Here is a 16,267-nt window from a genome sequence, read left to right as displayed (position 1 = left end):
TGGAGTCTATGAGTAGATGCATGAGTCTCTGTGTGGGTATGCTAGAGGGTGCATGAGTATCTGAGTGGGTAAATAAGTGGGTGCATGTGAAACTCAATGGATCTATGACTGGGTGCCTAACTGTCTAAGTAGGTCTGTAAGTGGGTGAATACATCTCTCAGTGGGTCTGGGACTGGGTGCATAAGTGTCACAGTGGGTATGTGAGTGGGAGCATGATTGTCTGAATGGGTATATGATTAGGTGCATGAACATCTGTGTGCATATGCGAGTGGAGTGCGAGCGGCTGATTGGGTCTGTGACTGAGTGCATCAATGTCTGAGTGGGTGTCTCAGTGTCTGAGTGACACTTGTGACTGACAGCATCAGTATGTGAGTACCTCTCTGAGTATCTGTGAGGGGTGTATAAGTAAAAATGTTAGGTATGTCAGTGGGTGAATGACTCTCTCAGTAGGTATGCAAGTGAGTGCATGAGTCTCTGACTGGATATGCGACTGGGCACATGAGTCTTTGAGTGACACTGTGAGTGGATGTATAACTCTCTGAGTGGGTATGTAAGTGGATGCATGTAGGAGAGTAGGATTTGTTCTTATGGTTACCCCCACTATTTGCTGATGTTTCACTGTTTTTCAACTTTAGTCCGGCTGGGACCCTGCTATCCAGGACCCCAGCCTAACTGCCTCCTCCCCAAATTGACTCCAAGTACTTTAGGTTCACACCAGTTTGGTTACTGGGGTACCCTTATAAGTCCCTAGTATATGGTACCATAGGTACCTAGGGCATAGGTACCCCAGAGGCCTACCAGGTGCTGCTGCATGTATTATGCCACCCCTGGGAAGCTTTACAAAATGACACCACAGGACTGCCACTGCACCCTGGGTAAGGTGGTGCATGCACCCCCTACTTAGATGAAGGTTACCTTAAGTCACCACACATATACACCTATCAGTCACCCCAATGGCAGGCCTTATCAATCCTGAAGGCAGGGTGTTTGGTTTGTGTGAGAGTGTGCCCATGCATGAGCAGGGCCCCTCTGCAGCCTTCGGAACCTATTCTCTGGGGTTGTTATGTGAAGCAGCCAGACCATATACTCTTAAATGCATTATAACCCTGCTGTAAATTTGGAATGGCTTCACAGAAACATGTTGTATTTGGTGTCAAACCCTTTGGAATCCTACCCCCTGTCAGTTCTGGCAGTGGGGGTAGAATTCCACCCTTCTAGAGGGAGAGACATGTACACAATGGTATACCCGGTACCACTTTAAAAGAGACCTGGCATCACAAAATGGATGCAGCAGACACGAGTCTGGCCTCCTGCTGCTGGACAAAACTCTGGCAGGGGTGGCCTGGCCAAAGGTTTCCTGTCACAGGGAGGTGTACCACCTCCCAAACAGGCCTTAGTGTATTGGGGCTGGGTGGGTGCACTCTGAGAGTGCTTTGAAGTCTGCACTGGGGGCACATTTGGTGTCCCTGTGCATAGCCCACTTCAAACCGGGTGATGGACAAAGGAAATGGGTGTAGCCACCCCTCTTTCCAAACCCTCCCATAGGTGGGGCCCCAGAGTAAGTCCAACCCCTTCCTTGGGTATAAGAACGGAACCCCTGACTACAGGACTTTAGATTACACCTGGACAAAACTCTGCTACAGATATCCTGGAACTTTGATGTTCTACACGACTAGATGACTGAAGAATCTCCCTTGGAGTAAAGGAGTTACTCCACTGCTTGGCAGGCACCAAAGAAGCATCTGACTGGTCTGCATCTCCGAAGCTCCTGCCAGACTCCGAAGTAATTGCAGCCCAGGTTGTGGATTTCCAGACTTCTCTGAGGCCGACCTGAGTCCCCAGCAAAGCTGAGACCTGCAGCCCTCGTGAGTACTGTGGAACCACTGTGCACCTTTACACGTGCATTAGCTTCTAAACGTCCCTCGAGGCTTTGCATAGGGTTACTTGTAGCCCAGACCCAAGAACCTTTTCCACTGAAGATTGCTGGCCTACACTTCGTGAGTCATCTGTGAGCTGGCCCTTTGTGTTTTTGCATGAGGTACCTTTGCAATCCCTGGTCCGTTGACTGGTGGGTTCCTGAGATAGCAACTTTGACTTTCCTTGGGTATCCCTGATTGCTTCAGATGGGCCCTGTCTCTCCACCACTAGGTAACTCCCTCGGACCTTGCTGGTCTGCACCACTTCACTTTCTGCATGGGTTGCTGTTGCCAAGGTTTGTTGTGTCCAATCTGGTCACTGATCCTTTGTGGAACAGCTCAAATTCAGCTCCTGGTTGTCGTCAATGCCTTTCTGGTCCCCGAGTCAAGCTTCACCTCTTCAGCCTGAAATCACCGGACATCGGTGGACATTCTACTATCATGCCCCTGGTCACTGGCAAGTGACCCAGACTCTGCTCTGTCCCCTCTGCTTTCAGATTCTACTTATCTTTGATCCAGGCTTGGATCCCACCAGACACTTTCCACGTTGACGGCAGCAGCCCTTTGTAGCAGATCGCCATTGAAATCAACGACGATTCCCAACACCAAAAGACACCTATGCACCCGGCTTCCCCGGGTGAGGTAACTCGAGTACTCCGGTGCTCCCATGGGTGTTGGCCCTAGAACCCCTTAAGTCTAAAGAGGTTTGCTCAAAGTCCTCTCCTAAGTGTCCTTAATCTTTAAATTTCCAATCTCGACTTTCCCTATAGAAATTAACAGCGTTTAGCGGCTGTGTTCTCACACTGCACGTGTCCCCCATGGGTCCCCTGTGTCACTACCTTGGGTGGTTCTTTGTGGGCCAAGTGATTCTACAGGCTCTAGGCCTTGTGTCTAGTCAAGTTGTGGTTCTTATACCACTTTCTTAATGTATGGTTTGGTACGCTCCTAGGCCTCAACATATATTGTGCTAATTTACTGTGTGATATTAAGTGTAAGGTATGTGCTTTTACCTCTAGCCTCATAAAGAGACTAGTAGGGTGTGTTTAGAATAAATAATACACCTATTTCATATATATACATGGTATGGTTGTCCTTTCATTTAGCCATTCTAGAGATTATAGACTGGTAAAGCAAGCTGCTTTACATTCCTTCAAGACTTAGCCTGAAGGCTGCTCTCAATAGCTAACACTAGGATAGCTTTCAAATAAGGTTGCCTTTAACCTATCACCTCTAAGGGATTGTTCGGACTGGTGCAAGGTGCCCACTATATTTAGCAGACAGCATATGACAGGCCAACTTCTCACAGTGCATGAGTCTCTATGTGGGTATGTGAGTGGGTGCTTGAGTCCCTGAGAGGGTGTTTGCCTGGGTGTATGCCTCTCTGAGTGGGTGTGTGAGTGGATGCCTAACTCTGAGTGGAGTCTGTGAGTGGGTGCATGACTCTCTCTGTGGGTATGTGAGTGGGTGCATCAGTTTCTGAGTAGGAATCTAAATGGATGCTTGAGTCTCTCAGTAGGTCTGTGACTGGGTACATGAGTGTCTGAGTGGGTCTGTGAGTGGGTGAATGACTCTCTGAGTGGATCTGTGACTGGGTGCATAAGCGTCACAGTAGGTATGTGAGTAGGCGCATGTGTGTTTGAGTGGATATCTGAGTGTGTGCATGAGTCTGTGTGAGTAGGTGAGTTGGTATGTAAGTGTCTGAGGTGATCTGTGAGTGAGTGTGTCAGTGTCTGATTGGGTCTTTGAGTGGGTTTGTCAGTTTCTGAGTGAGTGTCTAAGTGGCTGCATCAGTATGAGTTTGCATCTCTGAGTGGGTGTGCGAGTGCATAAGTAAAACTGTTGTAAAGTGTGCATATATATATATATATATATATGCAAAAATAGTCCTCCTCTTTCCAGGCAGACAAGGGGACACAACGGGATTTAAAAATGTTGATTTGCAGGAAGGATGTAGCATAACGCGTTTCAGCTTTTGCCTTCGTCAGATGCATTACCTTCCCAAATGCCACTGACGTGAAATCCTGAGTGTCTCTTATGCTGGCTCATCTTAAGTAGAATGTTGCACACCTGAGCCTCGTTTCCACAGGAATCACTTTGATGGTTCACAGTGGGAAGACTGCAACTCCCAGAATGCAGTTTGTTCAAGTTGCGTTGTCGCGGTGAGTGATTCTGTTAGCCAGCTGCTTGTGGTGCATCCAGTTGGAAGGCTGGCTATGAGCGTAGTCAGGTAAAGGATTTCAACGTGTTTTCTGGGCGAAAAACTTCTTTTAAAACCCGCACTTCCTACCTCGCGGTCCCTTCGGCAGCAGGTCTGGGACATCATTAAAGTAGCAATGTCTCTCTGCGAGTTCGCAGACTATCCTTGATAGCAGGGTCTCTGAGCCTTAGGGTGCGAGGCGGTCTGGGTAAAAGCCATGACCCAGGACACTTTAAGAAAGGGCCTCCCTTGCGCGTAATGGCAGCGCGCTAAAATGCAAAAATAGTCCTCCTCTTTCCAGGCAGACAAGGGGACACAACGGGATTGAAAAATTTTAATTTGTAGGAAGGATGTAGCATAACGCGTTTCAGCTTTCGCCTTCGTGAGATGCATTACCTTCCCAAATGCCACTGACGCTGAAATCCTGAGTGTCTCTTATGCTGGCTCATCTTAAGTAGAATGTTGCACACCTGAGCCTCGTTTCAACAGGAATCACTTTGATGGTTCACAGTGGGAAGACTGCAACTCCCAGAATGCAGTTTGTTCAAGTTGCGGTGTCGCGGTGAGTGATCCTGTTAGCCAGCTGCTTGTGGTGCATCCAGTTGGAAGGCTATATATATATATATATATATATATATATATATATACATAGACGCAACATCCCCACGACAGCACATGGGCGCTGCACTGGCGATCGCGCCATCGTCACGAACATTGCTTACAATTAAAAAACTATTTTTGACACATACTTTGCATCACTAACATCCCCATTCCTCAAACATAGGGTTAGAGTACTTCCACCCTGATCACTTATGATAGCTTTCAAAGACAATTTGAGCCCCAGGAATCTTTCCCGATCGATAAAATGACAGCCATAACTTTCGGTTCAGGTTGTGTCCAGCCAATCACAGCATTCCTGTTGTCATGCACATTCGTGCTTAATCGCAAAATCGTCGCAAAATATCTGTGGCTGTCAAGTACCTACACTTAAATGTAGCTTCCACAGGAGCAGATGTGAATTTCCTCAATCTCCGACTCCACTACAGCGAGCCTCAATGCTCACTAGTAGTAGTGAGGGGGAAAGGGGATTGGGACGAGAGAGACTGCACTGCTTCGTCTTCTTCAGACAGGGCTCTAACAATTCTTTGTGTTGAATCCTGTAACAAATAGTAACATGTAACCACAGTAAATACACTTCCTATTTACAGTATTCACTACAACTGTTTCTTAGTACCTGTCTTTTCCACGGTGATTGCTGCTCTCTTATAATAGTGTAGATCAATACCTCTTGATCTATCGCTATTCAATTCTGGTTAGGTGTATATTCTTGTAGAATCCTTTCTTACACCTGAACCTTGCGTTGGTGTAATCCTTTAATGAACTGCTACATGTGGTCTAACTGATGGTTAGTAAGAACAGTCCTGTGATGTCCTTTTCATCTTTTGTCTTACAACAGATGATGCAGAAGCTGCTGTGTTGGTAATTACAATTATATATATATATATATATATATATATATATATATATATATATATATATATATATATATATATATATATATATATACATATACATATATACACATATATATATATATATATACATATACATATATACACATATATATATATATATATATATATATATATATATATATATATATATATATATATATATATATATATTATATACTTATATCTACGTCTTCTCACTTGTAGATTCAGTAGTGTGCCAAGGTCATATAAAATAGTTTTCCAATAACAGTCTTTTTGGTCTATCCCTTCAAAGGTATAAGAAACTAAACTGGCTTATCTTGCTAACTGGTTCTATACTAGTTTCATTAATTCTCCACATATTATTATGAGCGTGTTACTGCCTGGAATGCTTAATGTGCTGGAAGTGACTCTCCACTACACCGGTCACCCACTTAAGCCAAAAAGGTTCTACACGTTTTCAGAGAAAAGTTTGCTGTGAAATAATAATTTTCACTCTAATACTAATACAGCAGAATTCACATAGCTGTCCTCTTCATATGGCACTCCGGTGCCCAAAACTTTGAGTATTCTTCAATTTGGAACAGAGATCTTCTTGAACGTTGCCGGTATCTCAGGAATTCAGTTGAAGCACGCCACAGTAATCGCGAGCAAGCTCTAAAACAGCTGTGATTGCTCGCGAGTAAACAACTAGACCGATAACCTTAGAATCGGTCCACGGTGGCTATCTTGGAATCCCGTTGCTGTGAACTGAGTAGTATCTGCAACCAAAGTGAGACCAGAGTCAAGAAAATGGCTTGAAAAAGTCTCTCATTGGTTGGATGAGTAAGCATATGTTTAATTAGGCATTTGTCTCGTGTTTGTGTAGTTCTGGCCTGACCTCTCCTGACAGTACCTCCCACCAAGGCCCCTTCTCAATCTCTTTTAGCTTACTAGGGTGAGTACTATGAAATTCTTTCACCAACCTTGGAGCGTGCAAATTGTCTTTAGGTTCCCAGGTCCTTTTTTTGGGACCATATCCTTTCCAATCCACCAGATAGAACAACTTCCCCTTCTTGATCTTGGAATCAATGATTCTCTTTACTTCAAACTCTTCCGAGGCCTGAATTTGAACTGAAGCTGGTGGACTTCTAACTCTCAATTGTGAGGAGTTCTTTTTCAGCAAAGAGACATGAAAAACTGGATTTAACCGTAATCTGGTAATCTCTCTTCTTGAAAAGGACCCACAAATCGTGGTTGAAATTTACGGTTTCCCTTAAGACGCATATTTCGAGTCGAAATCCAAACCTTGTCACCTGATTAATAAATGGGATTAGCACATCTCTTCTTGTCTGCTTGCTTCTTATAAGAACTCTTACCTTTGATCAAATTGTCAGTAGCTATCCGATAGGCCTCTTGTAAATCCTGAACCACCACTTCTACTGCCGGTACCTCACTCTCATATTTTCCCACAAAGGTGTTTGGATGTCTCCCGGAATTTAAATAGAAAGGAGAAAACTCAGTGGAAGAATGGCCAGCATTATTGTAAGCAAATTCTGCCTCCCAAATTAGACTTGGCCATTTGCCCTCATGATCCATCAAGAACAAGTGCAAATATTGCTACAGTTCTTAATTGACTCTTTCTGTCTGTCCATCAGTCTCAGGATGGAAACAAACGAGAATCAATCTGCAATCTCCTAAGGAAAGCGTACCAGAAACAGGAAATGAACTGAGAGCCCCTGTCAGAAATGACCACCCTTGGAATACTATGTGCCCTAACTACTTGCAACATGAACAAGCAGGTCAATTGAGTTGCAGAAGGAATAGACTTCAGAGGGATAAAGTGGCTCATATTAGTGAAGTGATCTACCACAACCCAAATTGTGGAGTAACCCCGACTCTAGGGGAGATCTACAATGAAATCCATGGAAATGGTGTGCCATGGGAGAGGAGCGGGGGCAAGGGTTGCAACAATCCCTGTGGGGCAGACCTACAAGATTTTCCCTTAATGCACTGCTCACAGGATGCCGCATATTGTCTCACCTGATCTTCCATGGCGGGACACCAGAATTCCAGTTGAATTACCTCCAAGGTCTTCTTGACTCCCTTGTGACCAGCAAGCAAGTCATCATGACAGTATCGAATTACTTCCAATTGAAGATCATCATTCGGTACAAAATGGTTCTCCAGATAATAGGGTTTCCCATTCTTGATCTTTCTTCCAGTCCCTTCTTTCATACAATTACTCAACTCTTCTTTCGAAAATAAATATTTTAACTTGTCCTCAAGTTCTGGATACGAAATGACGCTAATTATTTTCTCTTGAGGGATAATTAAAACTTCCTTCATTGTGCTTTCTTCTTCTCCAGAGTGGAGACGAGATAAGGCATCCACCTTTCCATTTGCAGAGCCCGGTCTGTAGGTTAACACAAAATTATAATCGGCAAAAAACAAAGACCATCTCAATTGCCTGGGGGTGAGAGTCTGAGCAGATTTTAAAAATTGTAGATTTTGATGATCAGTGAAAACCGTCATTTCATGCTTTGCCCCTAACAGGTAGTGTTGCCATTCTTGAAATGTGTCTTTAACAGCAAGAAACTCCTTGTCAGCAATGGAATAATTTATGTCAGCTGCAGATAATTTACGTTATCTGTAAGCCACCGAATGATGTTGCGCAGTAACCTTATGTCTCTGAGACAGGACTCCTCCAAGGGCCAAATTGAACGCATCGGCTTCCACGTAGAAAGGCTCTTCATGATTTGGGTGCTGCAACACGGCGGCATGACAAAAATCTTCTTAAGTATAGCCCCAGTATTGGGTGAAAAGCCTATTTCATGCCTGTTATATGCCGATGATATTTTAATAATGGACCTTATGCCTAAAGGACTCGCCAAACACTTCCATGCTTTACATTTGTATGCAAAAACTCATTTTCTAAAAATAAATGTAGCTAAGAGTAAAATTATGTGTATTTCAGGCAGGAAAAAACACAAGTATGAGAGCTTTGTCTGGTCTGTGGGAGGTGACAAACTTGAGGTGGTAAAAAGTTATGTCTTCTTGGGAAAATTAATCTCTGACACTTTAAGTGATAAGCCCCATATCGATAATAATGCCCGGAAAGCCTTATCCCAAGGGAGAAGCTTAAATTCATTAACTCGGCAATGGGGAGAAGACACTTCTCTTATTTATTGGAGGTCTTCAGGGCAAAAATCCTGTCTACCCTCCTGTACGGATTGGAACTGGTCGACCTAAGGTATTGGGATTTTTTAAATGTGGTAGAAGGAAAATTATTGAGAGGCGTAACCTCCATTAATTCCGCTTGCACAGTGGCCGCTTGTAGACTTGAGTTTGGCCTGGGCAGTAGTTGGGTGCAGGGCCTGGCAGCTGTAGTGCGTTGGGTCGCAAGCTTAGCCAGAGGAGAAGCGGGGTCCATGAGAACCCTTATGAAGGCGGAATTATTGGGAAGTTTAAGAGAATACTCTCTAATTGTTAAAAACTTTAGAAAGGCTGTTTCGCTCCTACAGTTGGAGGAGAGTACCCTCTTCTCCTTATCTGCAGCTCAGTTAAAGTCTCTCTTGAAACAGGCCTCCTGGGACCTTAGCTTCAGGTTAGACAGTGCTTCTATCCTTGTTAAGAAAGGTGTTAATCCCCTCACTGACTCATTTGCAAGGAAATTTGTGCAACCCTATGTCGGCTGGGATTTGCCTCATGGCGTCCGGAGATTTTGGTTTCTCTTGAGGCAGGACTTGTTACCCCTAAATAATCTTTTGTCTAGATGGTACGGAGTCCCTGCAATCTGTGACTTTTGTCACTTGTCCACTCAAGATCGAATGCATGTACTTTTTATATGTCCAGTGCTGCGTCCATTTCGCCGTAAGTGGTTAAGGCAAATGTGCTTGCAAATGGGTATCTTAAATGCCAAATCTTTTATGCTTGCCTTAAATAACCCCCCAAATGAAAGATTCTGTTTTAACATTTTTAACTTTTTCAAATGTTTTTTAGCTATTTATTGATGGCTTTGCTTATGAAGTATGTATCAATGAATTAATCTGTATTGCGGTAAATTATTGTAAATTGTCTTTTTGGTATTGAATGGATTTTTGTATTGTGTATATTCTTTTATGTGGACCTCCACGGAGTTCCAAAACATAATAAAAAATTGAAATTGAATTCTTAAGTTCCACGAAGGCCATCTCAATTTCTTCATTACATTCAAATTTGGCGTCCTTCTTAAGCAAGCGAGTCAGAGGACAAACCTTTTCTGAAAACTGGGGAATGAAACGGCTGTAAAAATTGGCAAAGCCTATAAAGCTCCGCACCTCTTTCACACTTTGTGGGGAGGGCCAATCCTGTATAGCCTTTACTTTGGCCTCATCCATAGAGACACCATCAGATGACAAAACAAACCCCAAGAACTCCACTTGATTGGAAAACGCATTTCTCTAACTTGACAAACAGTTGATTTTCCATTAACCTGTTCAAGATGGCACGTAGATGTTGAATGCGTTCCTCCATGTTGGCCGAAAAGATGAAAATGTCGTCGATGTGAACGACTGCGAAACGGTCCAAAAATTCCCTCAACACATTGTTAACAAAGTGTTGGAAAGTCGCTGGAGCGTTGCACAAACCAAATGGCATAACTTGGTACTCAAACAAACCCAGCCAGGTTCGGAATGCAATCTTCAATTCATCTCCTTTGGCCATGCACACCAAATGATAAGCTCCTCTTAAATCCAATTAGGTATACACCTTTGCCTCTTTTACCTAATCAACGGCAAGGGGTATCGGTTCATTTTAGTGACAAGATTTAGAGCCCTATAATTGATACACATTCTAAGCTTGCCATCCTTCTTTGGAATAAAGAAGAGGGTAGATGAGACTGGAGATTGGGATGGACGTATAAACCTGTTAGCCATATATTAATCCACATACTCTTCTAGATGTTGATTTTCAGATTCAGAAAGCGCATATATCCTACTACAAGGCAACAATGCTCCTGGCTCTAACTCAATTTGACAATCATACTCTCGATGCGGCGGAAGTTTATTTGCTTCTTGCTCATCAAAAACTGAGGCCAAATCCTGGTATTCTAGTGGAATCTTTGGAATCTCCAACGTACAGATGGACAGAGTCAGACTAGCCAAACTCAAAGATGGAGTTGTCAGCTGGTTCACACATTCCTTTCCATTATAATGTTGCCTTCAATAATCTGAATCCATTTTTCTGTGGATCTTTTGGCCCAGTCAATCCTTGGTTTGTGTTCCGTTAACCAAGGCAACCCCAAGATAAGTTGACACTGGGGTGCATCAATAAGGCTACATTTTAGGATGCTGAAATGATCCCCAGGGCCTCTGAAGGAAATCTCTTCTGTGTCATACACAATGGGGCCTGAGGAAAGGTTAGGACCATCCACAGCCCGGACAGCTTCTGGTCTATCCTTCTTCAGAAATTGGATCTTCAAGGATTGAGCAAATCTGATATCACAGAAGTTTCCAGTTGCCCCAGAATCATTTATGACCGAAATCTTATTTACTTCCTAATCTCTACACTTATTTAAACTGAGATTATTAAATGTGGAGCAGACAATTGTAAAGTGTTAGCAATAAATTGGGAATCAGGAGTTGAATTATCCACCGCTTCCATCAGAGCAACTCCTCCTACTGGTGGAGCCTGTCTTTTACCCAAGGGTTATTTTTGAACTTCCTAGGGCAGTCTTTGACAAAATGGCCAAAGTTTCCACAATACATGCAAAGCGTGTCTACTCTTCTCTCGCATTAACGTTGGTCAATTTGCAGAACTAAATCAATTAATTCCGACACCACTTTAGGCCGCTTAGAAATTTGCGCCAATCCATCCTTCAACTTGTCTTTTAACCCTTGAAAGATAGCGTCTCTCTTTGCTTCTGGCAAATTAGTCTCAACAATCAATTTATTAAATTGAGCCAGGTATACTGCTAAATCTCGATTACCCTGCTTCAAATCCAAAAGTTAATTATCAGTAGTTTGTGATATGGATCTTTGGTCAAAGATGTGTAGAAATTCTTTTTTGAAGGTATAAAAGTAATGTAAAATGGAGTTGTTGTTGTTTACCAAAGGCATCTCCGCTCAGGTAGGACAATATGAAGGCCACCTTAGATTGATTCTATTTGCATGTTATGGGTCTACACAGGAAGTGTAATGAACACTGAGTAAAACAAAATCTGGGCCTTATGGGAATCCCCACTAAATCATTCTGGAACTGCTAGGGGATTTATGGGAGAGATTGCATGTATGACCTGGGTAGTCAACTCTGTAACAGAGGGTGCAGGGGAGAAGGACTAAGCCTTATTTTCTTTGGACGCTGAGGGTGAACCTATGGAGAATTCCTCAAACCGCTGGCATAAGAATAAAGCCTCTTGACTAGACTTCCTCACTTCTTCCCTAAGAGACTTAATCTCCTCCGTAGTATCACTCAATTTCTTCTGTATGCCATCTAAATCTGATGCTAAAGCTTCAACATCTATTTCCTCTGCCATCCTGCTCGGGTGGAAGTTTGGGTAAGGGCACTTCAATCTGTCAAGTACCTACACCTAAACTGTAGCTTAAACAGGAGCAGATGTAAATTACCTCAATCCCGACTCCACTACAGTAAGCCTCAGTGCTCAATAGTAGAAGTGAGGGGGAAAGAGGATTGAGACGAGAAAGAGAGACTGCACTGCTTCGTCATCTTCAGACTGGACTCCAACAATTCTTTGTGTTAAATCCTCTAACAAATAGTAACATGTAATCAGAGTAAATACACTTCCTATTTACAGTATTCACTACAACTGCTTCTAAGTACCTGTCTTTTCCACAGTGGTTGCTGCTCTCTTATAATAGTTTAGATCAATACCTCTTGATCTGTCGCTATTCAATTCTGGTTAGGTTTGTTTTCTTGTAGAATCTTTTCTTACACCTGAACCTTGCGTTAGCTTAATCCTTGAATGAACTGCTACTTGTGGTCTAGCTGATGGTTAGTTAGAACAGTCCTGTGATGTGCTTCTCGTCTTTTGTCTTACAACAGATGATGTAGAAGCTGCTGTGTTGGTAAGTACAATTATATATTGTTAGACCTGACACCCTTGGCGTGGTTTTCCCCCATCTTTTTGCCTCTGCCTCCTGTATTTTTGATGCTGTGCTGGATTTGGTTTTTGCTGGTTTAGATGCTTTGGACACTCTGCCACTGCTGATCAGTGCCAGAGTGTAAGTGCTCCCTATGTAAATTGTCATATTGATTGGGTATACCTGATTGGCATATTTGTATCACCATGAAGTCCCTAGTAAAGTGCACTATGTGTGCCAGGGCTGGTGATGACAGATGCTGCTAGTGGGCCTGCAGCGCAGATTGCGCCACCCACATAAGTAGCCTTAAAATTGTGTCTCAGGCCTGCCAGCGCAGGGCCTGTGTGCAGTCAGTGGACTGCCATGTCCGCCTGGCCAGTGTCCCCACTGGCTGGGCCTAACCCTTCCCTGTCTGTGCACATCAGTTACCCCTAAGGAAGGCTCAAGGTACCCCCCTGGGCAGGGTGCAGTGTATGGGTAAGGTAGAGCATGTACTAGTGCAGGTAGCATGCTCTGGTAGTGAGCAGCAGCCATTTTGTGTGCTCATTGCTGCAAGGTTATCTTGCTCCATACATTAATATGGGGGAGGCTGGCCCCAATGGATACCAGCCTATCTTCCCATAGGAACAAGATGGGGCATAAGTGATTGATATCCCTGAACTCAGAATTTAATAACACATCTTTTAGGAAAGGTTGTTTTTAAATTCTGTGTTTGAGAATAGTACTTTTAGAAAGTGGCTGTTCTCTTGTCTAACCTTTCTGTGTGCCTGGGACTGTTTGTGGATTGACTGTCTGGTTTGAGGGTGACAGGGGCTGCAGAGCCCCCAGGAGGTTGTCTTAGTCAGCCCGTGGATGAAAGGCTGCATCTGCTGCCAAGGAAGTGGGAGTAGATAGCACCTGGGAGTGACTAGGGCGGTGCCTGCCTGACCACAATGTTGGCTCCACCTCCCGCTGGGCGACTGTCACCTCTGTCCCTGATACTGAAAGAAAGAAGGAAGCCAGGAAAACCCCAGTGCTCCAGCAACACCCAGAACTGGTTTAGACCGGGCTCAGGGCCCACTTACACAAAGACTTCAAAGAAATTCAAAGACTTTTAGGGGTATAAGAGAAGGACCCCTGACAACAGAAAATCAGATTCTACAATCAAGAGGAACCTCTGCTGGAAGAAGGACTGCTGAAGGACTAAAGGAATATTGCCTTGCTGTGTGCTCTAAGGGCTGACCTGTTCTGCTGACCAACTGAAGCTGAGGAGAGAAGGGACTTTGCTGTGTGCTGTGCCCCTGCTTACTTGAACTAAAAAGACTTTGCTGTGTGCTGTGTCTTCAACTTGAATCTCCAAGGGCCTGAGAAGAGCTGGCCTCCTGTTCCTGGAACCCAGGGTTAAAAGGTTCCTAAAGAAACCCCAAGACGCTGCGAAGATCGTGCTGTTTTGGCCTGGTACGTGCTTTATGACCAACTGCTGAGCGTGGGCAGCGATCTGTGTGCTCATCGGCACATACTCAGCGAGGGTTGGAGGTCCGTGGTGTCTCCCCTCATGAGTTCTGCTCTAGGAAGGTTGTGTGGCCGTCAGGGCGGTCTTGCCGTGACCTGCACCCTCAAAAATCATCTGCCGCCTGATCACTGCCGCGGCCCGGGGCAAGAAATATCCATCAACTGTTGCCGTCCCTGGTCGGAGCTGCGGGGGCCGAAGAACAAAGCCGCCGCGCTCCCATTGGTCCAAAGGAAAGAGCCCCCTTCAGCAAACACCGCGCTAGGATTGGCCTAACGCTGCCACGCCATCGCCGAAGCTGTGTCCTGATTGGCTGCCGGCATCTGCAGCGTTGTGGGCTTCTCCCGGGAGCCGCGCTATCGTTGGCTGACTCCCGGGTATTGGTGGAGGCTCGATTGAAGTGCCGCGACCTCATTGGTCCGTCTGAGGGAGTCGTGTTCGACCGCCGCAGCCGGGGAAGATCGACCTGACCTCGCCGAGGGAGCGCACTATGTGTCCCCTGCCCCTAGCCTGCCTGTCCCTGCTCGGAGCGGCGATCTAGCTCCCCGCCGCTCCCCGAGGAACCAAGAGCGGGCGGAGGGCTGCTGGGACCGGCTGGGGCAAGGAGCGAGTCTGTTCTGTTCAGCGTGGTGCGCCTGGAGTCATTGGTGAGGCGCGACCGCATTGTTAGAAGCGCAGTATTTCGAAGGGCTGATTCTTAGGCTAAGAACACGCTGGCATTACTGGGACCATTCCTTTAAAGAGCTGATTGAGGATAAGCCTGTAGTGCTATTTTTACTATTGATTTAAAGAGAGACTTGATACTATCTTCAACATTAAAACTTCCTGATAATAAGTACAACCATTAAGATTAGGTGCAACATTTTCCTAAAGAAGTAATTATCGTATACTGTTGATTTTTACTGCTGCAAATAGATAAAGATATATTTTTATAAATATACTTACCTGTGTGGTCTCCGTTTGTGGTGGATTGGGGATCATTGTTTTTTTAAGTGCATTTATTATACACATTGCCTTGGGGATAAGCCTGCCTGCTCGCGCCAAGCTACCTAGAGGGGGAGCAGGGGTTATCTATTGTGTGTATTCCTTCACCCTGACTAGAAGCAAGGGTCCCTACTTGGTCTAAGGTACTTACCTCTGCCAATTAGAGACCCCCAGATCTAACATATATATATATATAATTATATCTACGTTTTCTCACTTGTAGATTCAGTAATGTGCCAAGTTCATAAAAAAAGGAGTTTTCCAATACCAGTCTTTTTGGTCTATCCCTTCAAAGGTATAATAAATTATACTGGCTTCTCTTGCTAACTGGTTCTATATTAGTCTTTTTAATTCACTACATATTATTGCAAGCGTTTTACTGGTCTGAAATGCTTAATGTGCTGGAAGTGACTCTCCACTACACCGGTCACCCACTTAAGCCAAAAAGGTTCTACACATTTTCAGAAAAAGTTTGCTGTGAAATAATAATTTTCACTCTAATACTAAATACAGCAGATTTCACTTTTCTGTCCTCTTCATATGGCACTCCTGTGCCCAAAACGTCGAGTCTTCTTCAATTTGGGACAGAGCTCTTCTTGAACACTGCAGGTACCTCAAGAATTCAGTTGAAGTGCGCCAGAGAAATCGCGAGCGCTAAAACAGCTGCGATCGCTCCCGAGTAAACAACTAGACCAATAACGTTAGAATCGGTCGACGGTGGCCATCTTGGAATTCTGTTGCCGTAAACCGAGTAGTATCTGCAACCAAAGTGAGACCAGAGTCAAGGAAATGACTCGATGAAGTCTCCCATTGGTTGGATGAGTAAGCAGATGTCTAGTTAGGCATTTGTCTCGTGGTTGTGTAATTCTGGCCTGACCACACCTGACAGTGTCACTAACTTTTTCTTCTTAAATTTCTCAAAAACTACTGAACGGATATGCACCAAATAACAAAAAGATCAATCTGTGTAACAACTTCTACGTTTATGCCAAATTTGGAGTAATTCTGTCCAGCGATTCAGGCTGTAGGTTTGACTACTCATTCCTATAGGAATTAAAATAGGAAAATTTACTTTTTTTGAGCCCCTTTTTCTCGGCCCCTGCTTAATGGATCACCCCAAAACTTCCCAA

This window comes from Lissotriton vulgaris, chromosome 10 (assembly GCF_964263255.1).
Source record: "Lissotriton vulgaris chromosome 10, aLisVul1.2, whole genome shotgun sequence".
NCBI lineage: Eukaryota > Metazoa > Chordata > Amphibia > Caudata > Salamandridae > Lissotriton > Lissotriton vulgaris.
This window is presented reverse-complemented; position numbering follows the sequence as displayed.